Consider the following 18,707-nt stretch of genomic DNA (forward strand, 5'->3'; position numbering starts at 1 on the left):
TAGAGGAGAAAACTCTTGAGGTTCTTCCTGATCGCTTCCTTATGCTTTGAGGAGCGGGATTCTGAGCTCAGAAGACTTTTTTTTTATGAATGGCAGAGACTGATTGATTGTTTAGACTGATAGCTCATCTGTTTTGGTTCTGTTGGATCTCTTGGCAGCTTCTGATACCACAGATCATGCTATTCTGGGCTGTGTGTTTTCTGGGAGACAGTTATGGAAACTGTTATGTTTTTCTGGTGGTTTAGGGACATTTTGTGTCTTTTTCACTCATTATTATTTTTTGGATCTTCAAGAGGCCTTTCCAGGAGCCTCCAATTGGGCAGCGGATTAAACTTCTGAGCTGCTGAACTTGCTGACTGAAAGGTTGCTGGTTCGAATCCGGGGAGCAAAGTGGGCTCCAACAATTAGCCCCAGCTTCTGCCAACCTAGCAGTTTGAAAACATGCAAATGAGAGTAGATCAATAGGTATTTCTAAGCTGAAGAGCCGGCGTTGTCCATAGACATCTCCAAAGTCATGTGGCAGGTATGACTTCATGGAGTACCATTACTTTCTTACCGGAGCGGTACCTATTGATCTACTCACACTTGCATGTTTTCAAACTGCTAGGTTGACAGAAGCTGGGGCTAACAGCGGGAGCTCATCCCGCTTGCCGAATTAGAACCGCCGCCCAACTATGGTAATATTCAAGGCAGTTGTCATGGGCTCCAAGTTTGTTTCCATAAGTTCTGGTCTTTTCAGGGTGCATCTACACTGTAGGATTAATATTGTCTAATAATAATAAATAATAGCAATACTTTATTTTATATCCTACCACCATCTTCCCGAAGGCTAACATGGGGCCAAGCCCAAAAAGAACAAGGTGTAACAGGTAAAAACATATAAAAATAACACAATAATAAAAAAATAAGCAATTTCAAACACAATTTTACAATAAAACCATAATAACTGGATGAAAGAAGGTTGTAAACCAATATTGCTTTAACTTCCATGGCTTGGTGCTATCGAATCCTGAGTTGCAGTTGATAGTAATACTGATAATAATATTATAATGCAATACAATTTTATACTACTACTACTAATAATAATAATAATAATACAATTTAATAATATTAATTTTATGTTATATGTTAAATGTAATATTACCATATAATGATACTAGCTGTGCCCAGCCACGCGTTGCTCTGGAGAAGTATGGTGGTATGGGAAATAAAGTATTGAAGAATTGGTGGTAGATAAGGTAAAGGGTAAAGGTGTGGAGTCCAGATAATCAAGTTAAAGCAGATAATATAAGATTATATGGGTTATATAGCTGTGTGGAAGGGCCTTGAGTCTACACTGCCATCTAATCCAGTTAAAATCTGATAATCTGTATTTTATAGGCAGTGTGGAAGAGGCCTAAGTGAGGCCTAACTCTGCCTGTCTCATGGGTGAGTGGGTTGCTAGGAGACCAAGTGGGCGGAGCTTAGCCTTCTAACTGGCAGCAATTGGATAAAAGCAATTATTCCTCTCCCTCTAATTAAGAGTTTATTTTTCTTTTCTTTTTGTTGTATCAACCTAGAGGCGTGGATGATGGGTTGTGTTGTCAATTTTTGAGGTTGTGGGGTGTTTAGTTTTGTTGTTTTGGCGGTCGCCAGGATTCCATCACTCTTTTATATATATAGATCAGGGGTCCCCAAACTAAGGCCTGTGGGCTGGATGCGGCCTTCCAAGGTCGTTTACCTGGCCCCCACCCTCAGTTTTATAATATAATCTTTTTATATCATTTTAAATAATATAATACATTGTATTTACATATAATACTGATAATATTATGTTATACAATATAATACAAATAATAATGCCATATAATAATATTAATTATATGTTATTACATATAATATTACAGTATAGTAGTATAGTTCAATATAGTAATATATAATGCTAATATTGTGCAATGCTAATAATATAATATATTGTGTGTACATACAGCTGCTCTGAGTCCCCTTCGGGGTGAGAAGGGTGGGATATAAATGTAATAAATAAATGTAGTAGATGAATAAATAAATAATTTTAGACTTAGGCTCATCCAAAGTCTGAAATGACTTGAAGGCACACAACAACAACAATCCTAATTAACTTGACTATCTCATTGGCCAGAAGCAGGCCCACACTTTCCATTGAAATCCTGATAGGTTTATGTTGGTTACAGTTGTTTTTATTTTTAAATATAGTATTGTTCTTTCATTGTTGTTGTTGTTTTGCACTACAAATAAGACATGTGGAGTGTGCACAGGAATTTGTTCAATTTTTTTTCCAAATGATAATTCGGCCCCTCCACAGTCTGAAAGATTGTGGACCGGCCCTCTGCTTTAAAAGTTTGGGGACCCCTGATATAGATAGTACAATATAGGAATTTAATGGTTTTATTGTGCCATGCTAATAATATATTGTATGTACATTTGATTTGTAAGCCGCTCTGAGTCCCCTTCGGGGTGAGAAGAACGGGATATAAATGTAGTAAATAAATAAATAGTGGCACCAGCATTCTTTGGTAGAGAAGGACAAAGACCTTGTAAAACTATAATTCCTATGATTCCATAGCATTGAACATTGGTAAGTGATGTCAAACAACCGTAATCCTTCAGTGTAGATGCACTTTCAGGTAGTTTATTTTTTGGTAACATGTATCTCATCCAATGAAGACATCTAGGACAGCTTCCAAACACAGATCCTGAGCAAATTGATTGAGATTATCAAGAATCCTTTATACAATTTTGCCAACTCCCAGCAGAAGACAGTTCGGCTTGTTCTCACTGAAGTGTTTCCAAATTACGCTTCTTCTAAGAGCAGATTTTCAAGGGCTGCCATGTCAACTTCCCTTGCGTTTGTTCCCAGTAAGTCTCCTGAATGATTGATGGAGGGACCGAATGAGTGCACACCAACACTATTAAGGGCTCTTTTCGTCCTAAACTGTCATGTTTTGGAAGAAATCCCTTGGAACAGGACTCTGGCAGAAGGATTGTGTCCTACTGCTGGCATCCGATGATCTTAGCAAAACATGCCAACATCCAAAGTCCATATGGACATACTCCTCTCAAGCCCCGAAAGGTCTCCGAATGAAGGACATCTCCATCTCCGTGAAACATATAATATCAGAAAGGAATGGCAATCTTAAAGAAAGAGGTTGCAAAGGAGCCCGGGCTGTGGCTCAAGCTGGAGAGCAGCCAGTTGCAACCAGCTGCAATGAATCACTCTGACCAGGAGGTCATGAGTTCGAGGCCCACTCAGAGCCTATGTTTGTCTTGTCTTTGTTCTATGTTAAAAGGCATTGAATGTTTGCCTATATGTGTAATGTGATCCGCCCTGAGTCCTCTTCGGGGTGAGAAGGGCGGAACATAAATGCTGTAAATAAATAAATAACTAATATTTGGGTCCGATGGGTTTTCATAAAAGACACGGAAAATGCCATCAATGCTGGAAAAGTGGGGTTGGCCGCAGTCCAAATATGTGTGGGGTTTTCTCTGCATATTTTCAAGAGCACAATGGGGGCTACAACTAGGGGTGGAGATAATATTCAAAATATCATGCACAAGAAATGATATGTTTAGTATGTAGATATATCATTTCCTGCACAGAAAAAAATGGTTCTGCCTAAAATATGCATTTCTGTGAGTTGCATAAAAACATTATTTTTTTTTTTAAAAAAGCACACAACATTGAAAAAGTATGTTTCTAGGTAGAAATTTTCACATCACACAGCCCCTAAAAGGTAAAGGGAAAGGTTAGGTAAGGTAAAATGCAGACATGTGCTTTTCATCTTAAGAACAGATAAGCATATCGAGCTTTGAGGATGATCTAGGAAAAAATCCCACTGGAGCATTGCAGCACACCAAAATACTTAGGAGAGACTCTGGACTGTATTCTGATTTACAAGAAGCACTGCCTGACTATCAAGCAAAAAAATGGGTGCTAGAAATAACATCATATGAAAGCTGACTGGCACAACTTAGGGATCACAACCAGACACAGTGAAGACATTTATTTATTTATTATATATTTATTTACAGTATTTATATTCCGCCCTTCTTACCCCGAAGGGGACTCAGGGCGGATCATATTGTACACATATAAGGCAAACATTCAATGCCATAGAACATAGAACAGAGACAGAGACAGACACAGAGGCAGTTTAAACCTTCTCCAGCTTCCTGAGGGTATGCTTGATTCCGGCCACAGGTGGAGCAGCTGCTTCATCATCCACTGCGACAGCACTTCCTCATTCCAACGGCGGCTGGATGATTTTTATGGTATTGTAAATTAGCCTCCCCACATATAAGTGGTACCTAAATTTCCTACTTGATAGATGCAACTATCTTTCGGGTTGCTTAGGTCAACAACGAGCAGGGCTATTTTTTATTTTTATTGTCGGGTGCTCACTCCGACATGGGCTGGCCTCGAACTCATGACCTCTTGGTCAGAGTGATTTATTGCAGCTGGCTGTTAACCAGCCTGCACCACAGCCCGGCCCCATTTGCCCTTGTACTTTGCTATTCTGCTGCAGTGTACACATACCCAGTATGGAATACATCCCACCATGCTAAAACAGTGGATATGGCTCTCAATGAGACATGCCACATTATCACAGGATGTCTACGCCCAACACCACTGGAGAAATTATACTGTTTAGCCGCTATTGCATCACCTGATATCTGCTGAGAAGTAGCAGCCAGCAATGAAAGGACCAAGCCATTGACATCTCCAGCCCATCCTCTGTTCAGATATCATCCAGCATCCCAACAACTTAAGAAACAGATTCCTAAGATCTACAAAGATGCTTGCAGGAATACCCCAGCAAGCGAGAGTCCAAAAGTGGCAGGCTAAAACTGGGAAGCTCAATCGGATGAGAAACTCCTTCCTGGGCTCACAAAAGACTGGGCAAGTTGGAAGGCACTGAACAGACTGTGCTCTGGCACCACGAGATGCAGAACAAACCTTAAGAAATGGGGCTACAAAGTGGAGTCTGTGGCATGCGAGTATGGAGAAGAACAAACCACAGACCTGTCAGACCCCTGGCAGCTGGGCACCAAGAACCATATACGGAGGCCAATCTCTATCTAATATCTTTATTAAGGAAATATATAAAAGCAATAAAATCAAGTGAAGAATATAGTTCAGAAGCAGACCTTTCAAATGAGGTCAAATATAGTCCAAAAATGTATTGTCCAATAAATGATATTAGAGTTCAAAGTTCTTTATCCAATACCGAAACACACACTATTGCCAAGCAATAGTGTGGGGAAATGTCAGAGTCGTGGAAGTCCAAGGAAGCTTGACAACAAGGCTGGAAATAGACTTGGTTCTTTGACAAGGTCCGTGACTAGAAACAAGGCAAACAGTGAATCTTGGAACAAGGTCCGTGGATAACAGCAAAGCAAGGCAGTACTTGAATTCTTGATCCGGGAAGCAAGGAACTGGGGTTACGAAGTCCACACACGATCTCACTCCTGAAGCAGCTCTGTTGACTCCGCAAAGAATCTCCCGCGTCAAACACCTATATTGGGTCCCGTTTTCCCGCCAACAATCTCTTTCCCTAGAGAACGAGAAGCGAAACCCAACTCTGTCCAGATGCAAGACTCCTTAGAATTTCCCAAGGGAAGCAGGCCTAATCAGCCTGTTGTTTGGCAGCAATCCGTAAACTCCTGCAATTTGCTTCTCTGACTCCTCTGTCTCTAGAGTAAGATTCCCTCCTGGGAAACGGAGGCGAGGAATGCCCAAGGTCTGTTTTACTGAATTCTTGAGGACAAACATCAACATCCGGCAGGTGAAAGGACTCCGGTTCTTGTTGAACCGGCGAAAACCCCATGTTTTCATCTTCATCTGCCACGATAGCACTAGGAACAGGACTACAAGGCCCATGAGGCATCACAAGACCACTGACTACAATGCAGCCTGAGCCCTGTCACATACACATCTTACAATGACCCCAGAGGCATTCTGCTAACCCGATATATTTTTGTCGTGACATGCCTTTGTCCTTGGCAGTTTGAAGACACGGTTTTTCAGTCTAAAAGCTGAGTGCCCTGTGTGCCATGGCATAAATTTTTATGAATATCACTTGCTCAGAAGGTTGACTTCTAACAAAGTCGTGCTTTTTCCTTGGCTAGTGGTTTGCAAAAGGGGAGATTCGGATATTTTATTTATTTATTTATTTATTATTCAAACTTATATGCCGCCACTCCCCTAGGGCTTGGGGCGGCTTACAAGAACAGGCTAAAATCTAACAATTTAAAAACATCTTTAAAAACATCTTAAAAACACTCCCCCAGGTCTTGGAGTGGCTTACAAAAACAAGCTAAAATCTAAGCAATTTAAAAACAGCAATGTGTCCAGAGACTGGCTACAGTTATTTTCCAATAACTGGTCAAAGGAAATTTAGCACAATGCCACGTTTTTAACTTTGTGGATTTTTAATACATTATAGCTGTATTCTCAATTCACTTCTTTCACCATCAATCAATAAAGCAACACACAATTCACTGCAGATGTAAAACTAAACAAAATTAAGGATCGATGCCTGTAGCATTATCAAGATTTCTGAATGGAGGCCCATTCAGTTGAGCAAAAGAAAGCCATGTGGATGAAAGCCTTCTCCCGTTAGCAGCGGATGACATCTGAGGTTTCCAAGTTCATTCTAAACCTCCAAGGCGCCCGAAGCTTCCAAAGCACATGCAGACTGAGTTCTGTCTTCTCTTCTCTCTTTCTGCTAAATTGCTCCACGGAGTTGCAAAGAGTGGCCCTTCTATCAAAATTCATAACCTCTCCTTGATCTCTTAGCCTCTTCTGAATGAGAGAAAATTAGACTTTTTAATCCCTGGCTCATTTAAAAAGATCTGGTGTACTTTGGGAGCCAGCGATTGAACCCTCCCCGGAAATTTGTTGGAAACCGCAAAGCAGTCAAAGCCCAGAGCTAACCTAACCTGGAGAGAAGGTCCGCCTCTATTTTTATGGATTAGACTGTCAAGGATTCCTCCTGCTCTTCCTTCAAAGGCTCTGGCCTCCGACATATTTCGAGCCTGTCAGAACATTGGCTGTGACTTTTAACAACTCAACAGCAGTATGATCCCTTCTTGCCCCATTAATCTTCCTTAAAAATGACAGTCATTTGCTAAATCTGCCTCGGAAATGAGATTAGTTCTTATTGTAAACCCATGTGAAGGATGAAGTGGCCCCCGATGCGATTCAAAGTATCCATTTTCATGCCCTCACATAGAAAGATGGCTCCATATTTTAAAGTGAATTACTGGGCTCATACGCAGAGAGAAAATACAGCCTATGCTTCTCCAAGTTTAGCTATTTATTTCTCAGTTCAAGAACAGCAAACAAAAAATTCTGCCTTGAAGAAGGCTAGAAATACAAATACGTTGTTTAGTGAAATACAGGTGCAAAAATGCATGTATTAATGACAGATATGTCTCAAACACATGACCTCAGCTCGCCTACATTATATTCATAAAGAATAATGCCTCCTGGTCACCTCCATCAACCCTCAGAACTATGATGTAGAAGGGCATTATCTGGGAGAAGAAACATGGCTATGTCCTTCTGGATCTTCAATGAGATGCTGAAGACCTGGAAATGTGACCTCAGCTCTCTTCTCCCAATTGCGAAAGCCTTCTAGGTGCCTCCTGGTCACCACCATCAACCCTCAGAATGATGTAGATGGGTATTTAGCATTATCTGGGAGAACAAAGATGGCCATGTCCTTCTGGATCTTCAATGAGATGTTGAAGATCTAGAAAGGTGACCTCAGCTCTCTTCTCCCAATTGCAAAGGCCTTCTAGGTGCCTCCTGGTCACCTCTGTCAACCCTTGGATGATGAAGAAGGGTATTCAGTATTATCTGGGAGAAGAAAGATGGCCATGTTCTTCTGGATCTTCAATGAGATGCTGAAGATCTGGAAAGGTGACCTCAGCCCCTTGGCCTTGCAGCTGCCTGATGTTATAACACCAAAGGATCCACTAATCGGGGAGCATTCCGATGCCTCGTCAATCTTGCCTACACCAGATGGTGTTGTTTTGGGCGAAGAGGGGCCTTTTAATCAGAGGGAGTGTTTTACGAGAGATAGGAGCAAAAAGGAGGGGGTTTGAAGAAGCAAGAGGTTAGCTTTCAGGCTCGATAATGACTAACTTTCTCATGAGAAGTTTTGTAGGTCCTGCACTCCCTTAATCTTGGGATTTCCTTAAAGGTGTTCCTCTTTGTGTTCTCATTGCTGTGTCAACTTTGCCTTTCCTCAGAAGAGGTTCCAGTATCCAGCTCCCAGCCTTGTCTCCTGTCTGGAAACCGTGCCGGGTTCCCAGTTCCTTGTGACTCCAGAGTAGACCTCGCCTTGTCGCCTTGCTTTCCTTGTTCCTGAGTCGAGACTGACTTTGCCTTGTTACCCTGCCATCCTTGTTCCTGAGTCGAGACTAATTTTGCCTTGTTTACTTTGCTTTCCTTGTTCGGAGACGGGACTCTCCAAGTGGATTACAGTTGCAGTTTGCAGAGTTCGGTTCTTGGCTCTGATTTAAGAACTATCCTTGACTATTGGGTGAAACTATCGAGTTTCAATGGTGGCTTATAAAAAAGACATTGCTGAACTTGTCTTGACTTGCAAAAGACTTCATATTAAGGATTATCTTCATACTGACTTATTTCGCTAACTGTGTATATATACAGTAGAGTCTCACTTATCCAAGCCTCGCTTATCCAAGTTTCTGGATTATCCAAGCACCCTTCTCACCCCAAAGGGGACTCAGAGCGGCTTACAAATTATATGTACATACAATATATTATATTATTAGCATAGCACAATATTAGCATTATATATTACTATATTGAACTATACCACTATACTGTAATATTATTAGTAATATTATATGTAATATAGAATACAGTATTATATGGTATTATTATTAGTGCTATATTGTATTACATTATAATATTATTATCAATATTATATGTATATACAATATATTATATTATAAAACTGAGGGTGGGGGCCAGGTAAATGACCTCGGAGGGCCGCATCCAGCCCCCGGGCCTTAGTCTGGGGACCCCTGCCCTATATAAATGGGCCAAAGAGAAGGTTCTGGTATTCTGTACAATAAAACCTGTTGGAATCTACCAGCGTGTGTCTTGGTGCTTTTTCTGGTGGAAGACGGACCCATAGCACAACTGGGAGAAGAGAACCCGACAACATCCCATCCTCAGAAATTTCTCCAGCTAAGACGCCTGTCTGTGTCTGTTTCACTTGTCTCCATTTGTGTAGCTTCCCTGGTTTGAATGGGGAGAGGTGAGTGCCTCCGAGGCCCTACCAAATGGCCATGTGGCGACAAAGAAAGGGAGAATACAAATCGGCAAGCTTCAGCCATGTCCGTATTCCGTGGCTCAGCAGGCCGTGTGAGCCCTTGGCGAAGTATGCAATCCTCCGGGTTGGGTTCCTTCAAAAGCAAACAGCGGGGCGACCGCTGCGTGCTGAGTCCCAGACGTGTCACAAACAGGACGCTGCACCGTAGGAGGGTGAAAAGATCTTTTATCTCTCGGTATGGAAACAGCGGCTGCCACAACCCTCACCTCTGTGCATCAGAAATAAAAATGCACAGAGGAGGAAGCCCATCGAGGAGACAATCGAAAGGCCGTTGAAAATGCAAAGACAGAGCGGTGTTCTGATCCGACATCCATGTTGGAGTCAAGAAGTTTCAACTTCTCAAGAAAAGCAAAATAAAAGCTGGGTTGCGATGTCTACTTACTCAAATGCATGGAGTGAAGTGCCTAGAAATAGCCTTTTATACAAAGATTGTTTCTGTGAATACCCTGCCTATAAAGATCTTTTCTTAGGTACTTTATTCCATGCATCTTAGGAAGTAGACTTTGACCTACAAAAGCTTCACTCTCTCAGTTAGCCTCGAAGTTAGCCTTTGCATTCTGATATTTATTTGTTTATTTATTTATTTACAGTATTTATATGGCGGATCACAATGTACATATACATAGTAAACATTCAATGCCATTAGACGTATGACATACAGAGAGAAACAGAGACAAAGATACGGAGGCAATTTAATATTTTCCAGCTTCCGGCTTCATGGGGGTATGCTCGATTCCAGCCCCAGGGGAAGCTGCTGCTTCATCATCCACTTGTGACACCGAATCCTTGATGGAGTACTTCCTCACTCTTCTGCACATTGCTGAATTATTTTTATGGTGTTGTTAATTAGTTAAATTAGCCTCCCTGCATAAGCGGTACCTACATTTATTTATTTATTTACTTTATTTTATTTACAGTATTTATATTCCACCCTTCTCACCCTGAAGGGGACTCAGGGCGGATCACATTGTATACATATAAGGCAAACATTCAATGCCATATAAACATAGAACAGAGACAGAGACAGACGCAGAGGCAATTTAAACCTTCTCCAGCTTCCAGCTTCCTGAGGGTATGCTTGATTCCGGCCACAGGGGACGAAGCTGCTTCATCATCCACTGCGACGGCAACTTCCTCATTCCAACGGCGGCTGGATGATTTTTATGGTTGTCGTAAATTAGCCTCCCCATATGGTACCTAAATTTCCTACTTGATAGATGCAATTATCTTTTGGGTTGCTTAAGTCAGCAACGAGCAGGGGCTATATTTTATTTTTAATTGTCAGGTGCTCACCCCGACACGCGTTGGCCTCGAACTCATGACCTCTTGGTCAGAGTGATTTATTGCAGCTGGCTGGCTGCTAACCAGCCTGCGTCACAGCCTGACCCCTACTTGATAGATGCAACTATCTTTCGGGTTGCTTAGGTCAACAATGAGCTAGACTATTTTATTATTGGTTGGGCACTCAATCCGACCTGGGCTGGTTCGAACTCATGATCTCTTGGTCAGAGTGATTTATTGCAGCTGGCTGGCTGCAAACCAGCCTGTGCCACAGCCTGGCCCCTACTTGATAGATGCAACTATCTTTCGGGTTGCTTAGGTCAACAATGAGCTAGACTATTTTATTATTGGTTGGGCACTCAATCCGACCTGGGCTGGTTCGAACTCATGATCTCTTGGTCAGAGTGATTTATTGCAGCTGGCTGGCTGCTAACCAGCCTGCGCCACAGCCTGGCCCCTACTTGATAGATGCAACTCTCTTTCGGGTTGCTTAGGTCAACAATGAGCTAGACTATTTTATTATTGGTTGGGCACTCAATCCGACCTGGGCTGGTTCGAACTCATGATCTCTTGGTCAGAGTGATTTATTGCAGCTGGCTGGCTGCAAACCAGCCTGTGCCACAGCCTGGCCCCTACTTGATAGATGCAACTATCTTTCGGGTTGCTTAGGTCAACAATGAGCTAGACTATTTTATTATTGGTTGGGCACTCATCCTGACCCGGGCTGGTTCGAACACATGATCTCTTGGTCAGTGGTGATTTATTGCAGATGGCTACTAACCATCTGCTCCACAGCCTGGCCCAGACTTGTGCTTACCTTTGAATCAAATACAAATAAAACGAAATGGAGTATTTCTCTTATTTAAGCAGCCTTTCAGTTTGTCTGCACTGTGTGACCACATGATCTGCATTGGGACTCCCTGAGATGGCAGAACACTTAATCCCTTCTGGATTTCTAACCAGCCCCGTGGGCTCACAGCCACATGGGTTACATCAATCCGTCTCTCTCTTGCGTCTTTGGAGAGGCCCTTTTGGAACTGACTTTGCTCCTCTGTTGATCCCGAAGTAGAATACGCAACACTCGGTAATGACACTCACTATGATCCCGATGCATTTATAGGAAACCTTACACAGCCCAAGAATGCCTGGCATTCCAAAAGTAAATTAATTAAGCCTGAACCTTCGCGTTCCCTTTTGCCCTCTGCGAGGCCTCGTCAGCATTTCTAGGCGAAAGTACCATTTTTATGGTGCTTGTTATTAATTGGTTTTGTAGGAAGCGATGACTCCATCAACAGAGCAATTTTATTCCTCGAAGCTGGGAAGGAGGGAGAGATGAGCAACAGCACGAAGACATTGCTCTAGTCCAGGGGTCCCCAAACTTTTTAAACAGGGGGCCAGTTCACGATCCTTCGGACCGTTGAAGGGCCGGACTATAGTTGGCCACTGAGCAATAATAATGACGACAACAACAACAACAACAATAAAAAGAGGGTTGGAAGAGACCCTTTGGGCTATTGAGTCCAATCCTCTTCTTCCTTTGTGCACCGAAAGCACAAGCAAAGCACCCCTGACAGATGGCCACCCAGCCTCAATGTTAATAATAATGATAATAATAATAATAATAATAATAATAATAATAATAATAATAATAATAAATCACGATCTGCCAACTGCAAAAGGCCACCCTACTGGGATCTGCACACATCATCCAAAAATACATCACACCATCCTAGACACTTGGGAAGTGTTCGACTTGTGATTTTGTGATATGAAATCCAGCATATCTATCTTGTTTGCTGTGACATAATGAAATAATAATAATAATAATAATAATAATAATAATAATAATAATAAAGAGGGTTGGAAGAGACCCCTTGGGTCATTGAGTCCAATCCCTTTCTGCCTTTGTGCACCAAAAGCACAAGCAAAGCACCCCTGACAGATGGCCACCCAGCCTCAATGTTAATAATAATGATAATAATAATAATAATAATAATAATAATAAAAAATCACGATCTGCCAACTGCAAAAGGTCACCCTACTGGGATCTGCACGCATCATCCAAAAATACATCACACCGTCCTAGACACTTGGGAAGTGTTCGACTTGTGATTTTGTGATATGAAATCCAGCATATCTATCTTGTTTGCTGTGACATAATGAAATAATAATAATAATAATAATAATAATAATAATAATAATAATAATAATAATAAAAAAGAGGGTTGGAAGAGACCCCTTGGGTCATTGAGTCCAATCCCTTTCTTCCTTTGTGCACCGAAAGCACAAGCAAAGCACCCCTGACAGATGGCCATCCAGCCTCAATGTTAATAATAATAATAATAATAATAATAATAATAATAATAATAATAATAATAATAATAAAGAGGGTTGGAAGAGACCCCTTGGGTCATTGAGTCCAATCCCTTTCTTCCTTTGTGCACCGAAAGCACAAGCAAAGCACCCCTGACAGATGGCCATCCAGCCTCAATGTTAATAATAATAATAATAATAATAATAATAATAATAATAATAATAATAATAATAAATCACGATCTGCCAACTGCAAAAGGCCACCCTACTGGGATCTGCACGCATCATCCAAAAATACATCACACCGTCCTAGACACTTGGGAAGTGTTCGACTTGTGATTTTGTGATATGAAATCCAGCATATCTATCTTGTTTGCTGTGACATAATGAAATAATAATAATAATAATAAAAATAATAATAATAATAATAAAGAGGGTTGGAAGAGACCCCTTGGGTCATTGAGTCCAATCCCTTTCTGCCTTTGTGCACCAAAAGCACAAGCAAAGCACCCCTGACAGATGGCCACCCAGCCTCAATGTTAATAATAATAAAATAATAATAATAATAATAATAATAATAATAATAATAATAATAATAATAATAATAATGAAGGTTGGAAGAGAAGAAGAGACCCCTTGGGTCATTTAGCCCAACCCCCTTTTGCCCTTGTGCCGTGGGGGCCGGATAAATGGCTTCAATGGGCTGCATCTGGCCCCCGGGCCTTAGTTTGGGGACCCCTGCTCTAGTCAAAAACGGACTGGCTCATTCTCCGTGACTCAAACCATTAGTCTTGCTGAATGTCTGAAATGATGGGAAAAGGAAACATGAAACACATTGGGTGCACATGTGGTCCATGGAGGATGAAAGTCCAAACCATTCAAAGTTTGGAAGACAAAATATGGGTTTTGTGTTGTCGAAGGCTTTCATGGCCAGGATCACAGGGTTGTTGTATGTTTTCCGGGCTGTATGGCCATGTTCTAGAAGTATTCTCTCCTGACGTTTTGCCCACATCTATGACAGGCATCCTCAGAGGTTGTGAGGTTTATTAGAGAAACTAAGCAAGGAAGGTTTATATATATCTGTGGAAAGTCCAAGGTGAGAGAAGAACTCTTTGTCAGTTGGAGGCCAGTGTTAATGTTGTAGTTAATCACCTTGATTAGCATTGAATAGCTTCAACTCCTGGCTTCATCCTGCCTGGGGGCATCCAAAAGGCCTTCGATGATTAGTTGTTGCTGGATTGATCTATCTGTCCATTCCATAATAGTCCCATTGTTGTTGTCTTGCCATTTTATACCGCACTTTATTGTCCATTCAACTGTGAAATTTCCTTTCCCATTTCGTAACACTCTGCACTTTGCCTGGGATCTACGAATTAGTCTCCTGTTTTTAACACTGTATCCTGCTTGTTGATTTTAATGATTGTTTTTATTGATGGTGATGTTTTTTTACTGGGATGATTGTTTTATTGCTTTGTTACTGTTATTTGTTTGTTTTATCGGGCCAGGCCCCATGTAAGCCGCCCCGAGTCACTTTGGGGAGATGGGGCGGGGTATAAAAATAAAGTTATTATTATTATTATTATTATTATTATTATTATTATTATTATTATTATTATTATTATCCTTTGTTCAGAGTCGTTATCTGCCCCTGGTTCCAATGAAAACAGAGGAGTTCCAGAGATGGGAACCAGAGGCAGCTAACAACTCTGAACAAAGGATGTCCCCAGGCAGGAAGGAGCCAGGAGATGAAGCTATTCAATGCTAATGTCTCCTTTACCATCAGATGGGAGCACCCCCCCCCCCCCCCCTCAAAAGGTCTAACTGCCATTCCGGACCAGAATGAAGAAGGCAGGGCCAGGATGACATCTTTCCACCATGTCTCCTGTATCAATTTAACAATATAATAATATATAATAATATTATACTATACTAATATTATAATATATTGTATGTACATGTAATATTAATAATAATAATATTATGATGTAATATAATGTAATAATAATTATAATTCATTATTACAATTGTATATTTATATTAAATGCAATATTACTAATAATATTGCAATATAGTTGTATAATATAATATACTGAATGTATATATACTTGTAAACCGCCCTGAGTCCCCTTCGGGGTGAGAAGGGCGGGATATAAATGTTGCTAATAAACTCCAACAAGCCCTCCAGATGTTTGGGTCTCCAACGCCAACAAGCCCTTCAGATGTTTGAGTCTCCATCTCCAACAAGCCCTCCAGATGTTTGAGTCTCCAACTCCAACAAGCCCTCCAGATGTTTGGGTCTCCAACGCCAACAAGCCCTTCAGATGTTTGAGTCTCCATCTCCAACAAGCCCTCCAGATGTTTGAGTCTCCAACTCCAACAAGCCCTCCAGATGTTTGGGTCTCCAACTCCAACAAGCCCTCCAGATGTTTGGGTCTCCAGCTCCAACAGCCCTCCAGATGTTTGGGTCTCCAACTCCAACAAGCCCTCCAGATGTTTGGGTCTCCAGCTCCAACAGCCCTCCAGATGTTTGGGTCTCCAACTCCAACAAGCCCTCCAGATGTTTGAGTCTCCAACTCCAACAAGCCCTCCAGATGTTTGGGTCTCCAGCTCCAACAGCCCTCCAGATGTTTGGGTCTCCAACTCCAACAAGCCCTCCAGATGTTTGGGTCTCCAGCTCCAACAGCCCTCCAGATGTTTGGGTCTCCAACTCCAACAAGCCCTTCAGATGTTTGGGTCTCCAACTCCAATAAGCCCTCCATATGTTTGAGTCTCCAACTCCAACAAGCCCTTCAGATGTTTGGGTCTCCAACTCCAACAGGCCCTCCAGATCTTTGGGTCTCCAACTCCAACAAGCCCTCCAGATGTTTGGGTCTCCAACTCCAACAAGCCCTCCATATGTTTGGGTCTGTAACTCCAACAAGCCCTTCTGATGTTTGGGTCTCCAACTCCAACAAGCCATTCAGATGTTTGGGTCTCCAACTCCAACAAGCCATTCAGATGTTTGGGTCTCCAACTCCAACAAGCCCTCCATATGTTTGGGTCTCCAACTCCAACAAGTCCTCCATATGTTTGGGTCTCCAACTCCAACAAGCCCTCCAGATTTTTGGGTCTCCAACTCCAATAAGCCCTCCATATGTTTGGGTCTCCAACTCCAACAAGCCCTCCAGATCTTTGGGTCTCTAACTCCAACAAGCCATTCAGATGTTTGGATCTCCAACTCCAACAAGCCCTCCAGATCTTTGGGTCTCCAACTCCAACAAGCCCTCCAGATGTTTGGGTCTCCAACTCCAACAAGCCCTCCATATGTTTGGGTCTGTAACTCCAACAAGCCCTTCTGATGTTTGGGTCTCCAACTCCAACAAGCCATTCAGATGTTTGGGTCTCCAACTCCAACAAGCCATTCAGATGTTTGGGTCTCCAACTCCAACAAGCCCTCCATATGTTTGGGTCTCCAACTCCAACAAGTCCTCCATATGTTTGGGTCTCCAACTCCAACAAGCCCTCCAGATTTTTGGGTCTCCAACTCCAATAAGCCCTCCATATGTTTGGGTCTCCAACTCCAACAAGCCCTCCAGATCTTTGGGTCTCTAACTCCAACAAGCCCTCCAGATGTTTGGGTCTCCAACTCCAACAAGCCCTCCAGAAGCAAACCCATCACAATTTCTGTGAGCCTGTGAGACAACCGAGCAACAAAATGAGCAACTTAGAAACGAGTGAGAAAAAGCAGTCACTAGTATGTTGTGGGAACATATTTGTAGATCAAGAACTTCTGAAAATATACAGTTTCCCACAACCAAGGATAGAGTGATGTTATCCTGTGCCCTCATAGACTTGTGGCCTTTGGCATCTTTCCATTTAAAATATCTTTGTAAGTTAAATTGATGTTCTACTCTATTTTTGTCCCCTTGTTACTCTGTGCTCTGTGCGTATCCTCCTTGCGTCTCACAAAGGCAGGCATTTCGCGAGTCATAATGGCAGCATTGATCTCCAGTGACATCATTGCAATTATTTTAATTATTAAGTACCGAGTGGGAAGGCAGGTCACAAATGCCAGCTCCTGCAAAACAGTTATTTTCTAATCAGTGCTCGTGGTTATCGTTCCCTTTGAAATACTAACTTCTTGTCTGACCTAACCTGGAAAAAAATAAACCACAGAAAGAACTCGGGGATAATTCAGAAGAAATAGCTATCCTCACTTTGCTGTAACTTGCCTCGGAAATTTGCTTTTGGCAGAAACAAAATAACAATATGGACAAAGAACTGGCACGGCCAGGTCGGCGGTTAGAATCAGAAGAGCGGGGTGAGCTCCCGCTGTTAGACATAAAAACAGACACACCATCACTAAATGCTGGTTTAATCCATATAATGCAATATGTTTATCATGTTTGGTTTATTGTAACTGTATTTTATTTTGTTTATTGTGGATATTTGGCCCTCGCCCCGTGTCCCTGCGGGGAGATGGAGGCGGGATATAAAAATAAAGTTATTATTATTATTATTATTATTATTATTATTATTATTATTATTATTGACACAACATTGTATGACACAGCAAACAAGATAGATATGCTGGATTTCATATCACAAAATCACAAATCAAACACTTCCCAAGTGTCTAGGACTGTGTGATGTATTTTCAGATGATGCGCGCAGATCCCAGCAGGGTGGCCTTTTGCAGCTGGCAGATCGTAATTTTGTCAATGTCTATTGTTTCCAAATGCCGGCTGAGATCTTTTGGCACGGCACCCAGTGTGCCCATCACCACCGGGACCACCTGCACTGATTTCTCCCAGAGTCTTTGCAGTTCAATCTTGAGGTCCTGATAGCTGCTGAGTTTTTCCTGTTGTTTTTCGTCAATGCGACTGTCACCTGGGATGGCGACATCAATGATCCAAACCTTTTTCTTTTCCACTACTATGATGTCTGGTGTGTTGTGTTCCAGAAACCGACGAAACCATTGATCATATCTTCAGCTGCTGTAAGAAAATTGCACAGACAGACTACAAACAGAGGCACAACTATGTGGCCCAAATGATCTATTGGAACTTATGCCTCAAGTACCACCTCCCAGCAGCAAAGAACTGGTGGGATCACAAACCTGCAAAAGTATTGGAAAATGAACATGCAAAGATACTGTGGGACTTCCGAATCCAGACTGACAAAGTTCTGGAACACAACACACCAGACATCACAGTTGTGGAAAAGAAAAAGGTTTGGATCATTGATGTCGCCATCCCAGGTTACAGTTGCATTGACAAAAAACAACAGGAAAAACTCAGCCGCTCTCAGGACCTCAAGATTGAACTTCAAAGACTCTGGCAGAAACCAGTGCAGGTGGTCCCGGTGGTGATGGGCACATTGGGTGCCGTGGCAAAAGATCTCAGCCGGCATTTGGAAACCATAGACATTGACAAAATCATGATCTGTCAACTGCAAAAGGCCACCCTGCTGGGATCTGCATGCATCATCCGAAAATACAGTTCATTTACTCATTTATTTGCACAACCATGAACTGAATAGGTTTCCTGTATCATCATTTCAGTTGATTCATTCCCTGTATGAGACAGACTATAGGCCAGGTGCTGTTTCACTGAAGAGAAAATGAGAGTAGGAATCTATCCTTCTGTCACAGGATGACTCAGAAAATTATCAGTGCATTTTGCAAAATGAGTAGAAAAATCAGGCACGCATTTATCCTGACACATTTCTGAATGCACGAATGTACGG

The sequence above is a fragment of the Anolis carolinensis genome, unplaced genomic scaffold (assembly GCF_035594765.1).
Source record: "Anolis carolinensis isolate JA03-04 unplaced genomic scaffold, rAnoCar3.1.pri scaffold_10, whole genome shotgun sequence".
NCBI lineage: Eukaryota > Metazoa > Chordata > Lepidosauria > Squamata > Dactyloidae > Anolis > Anolis carolinensis.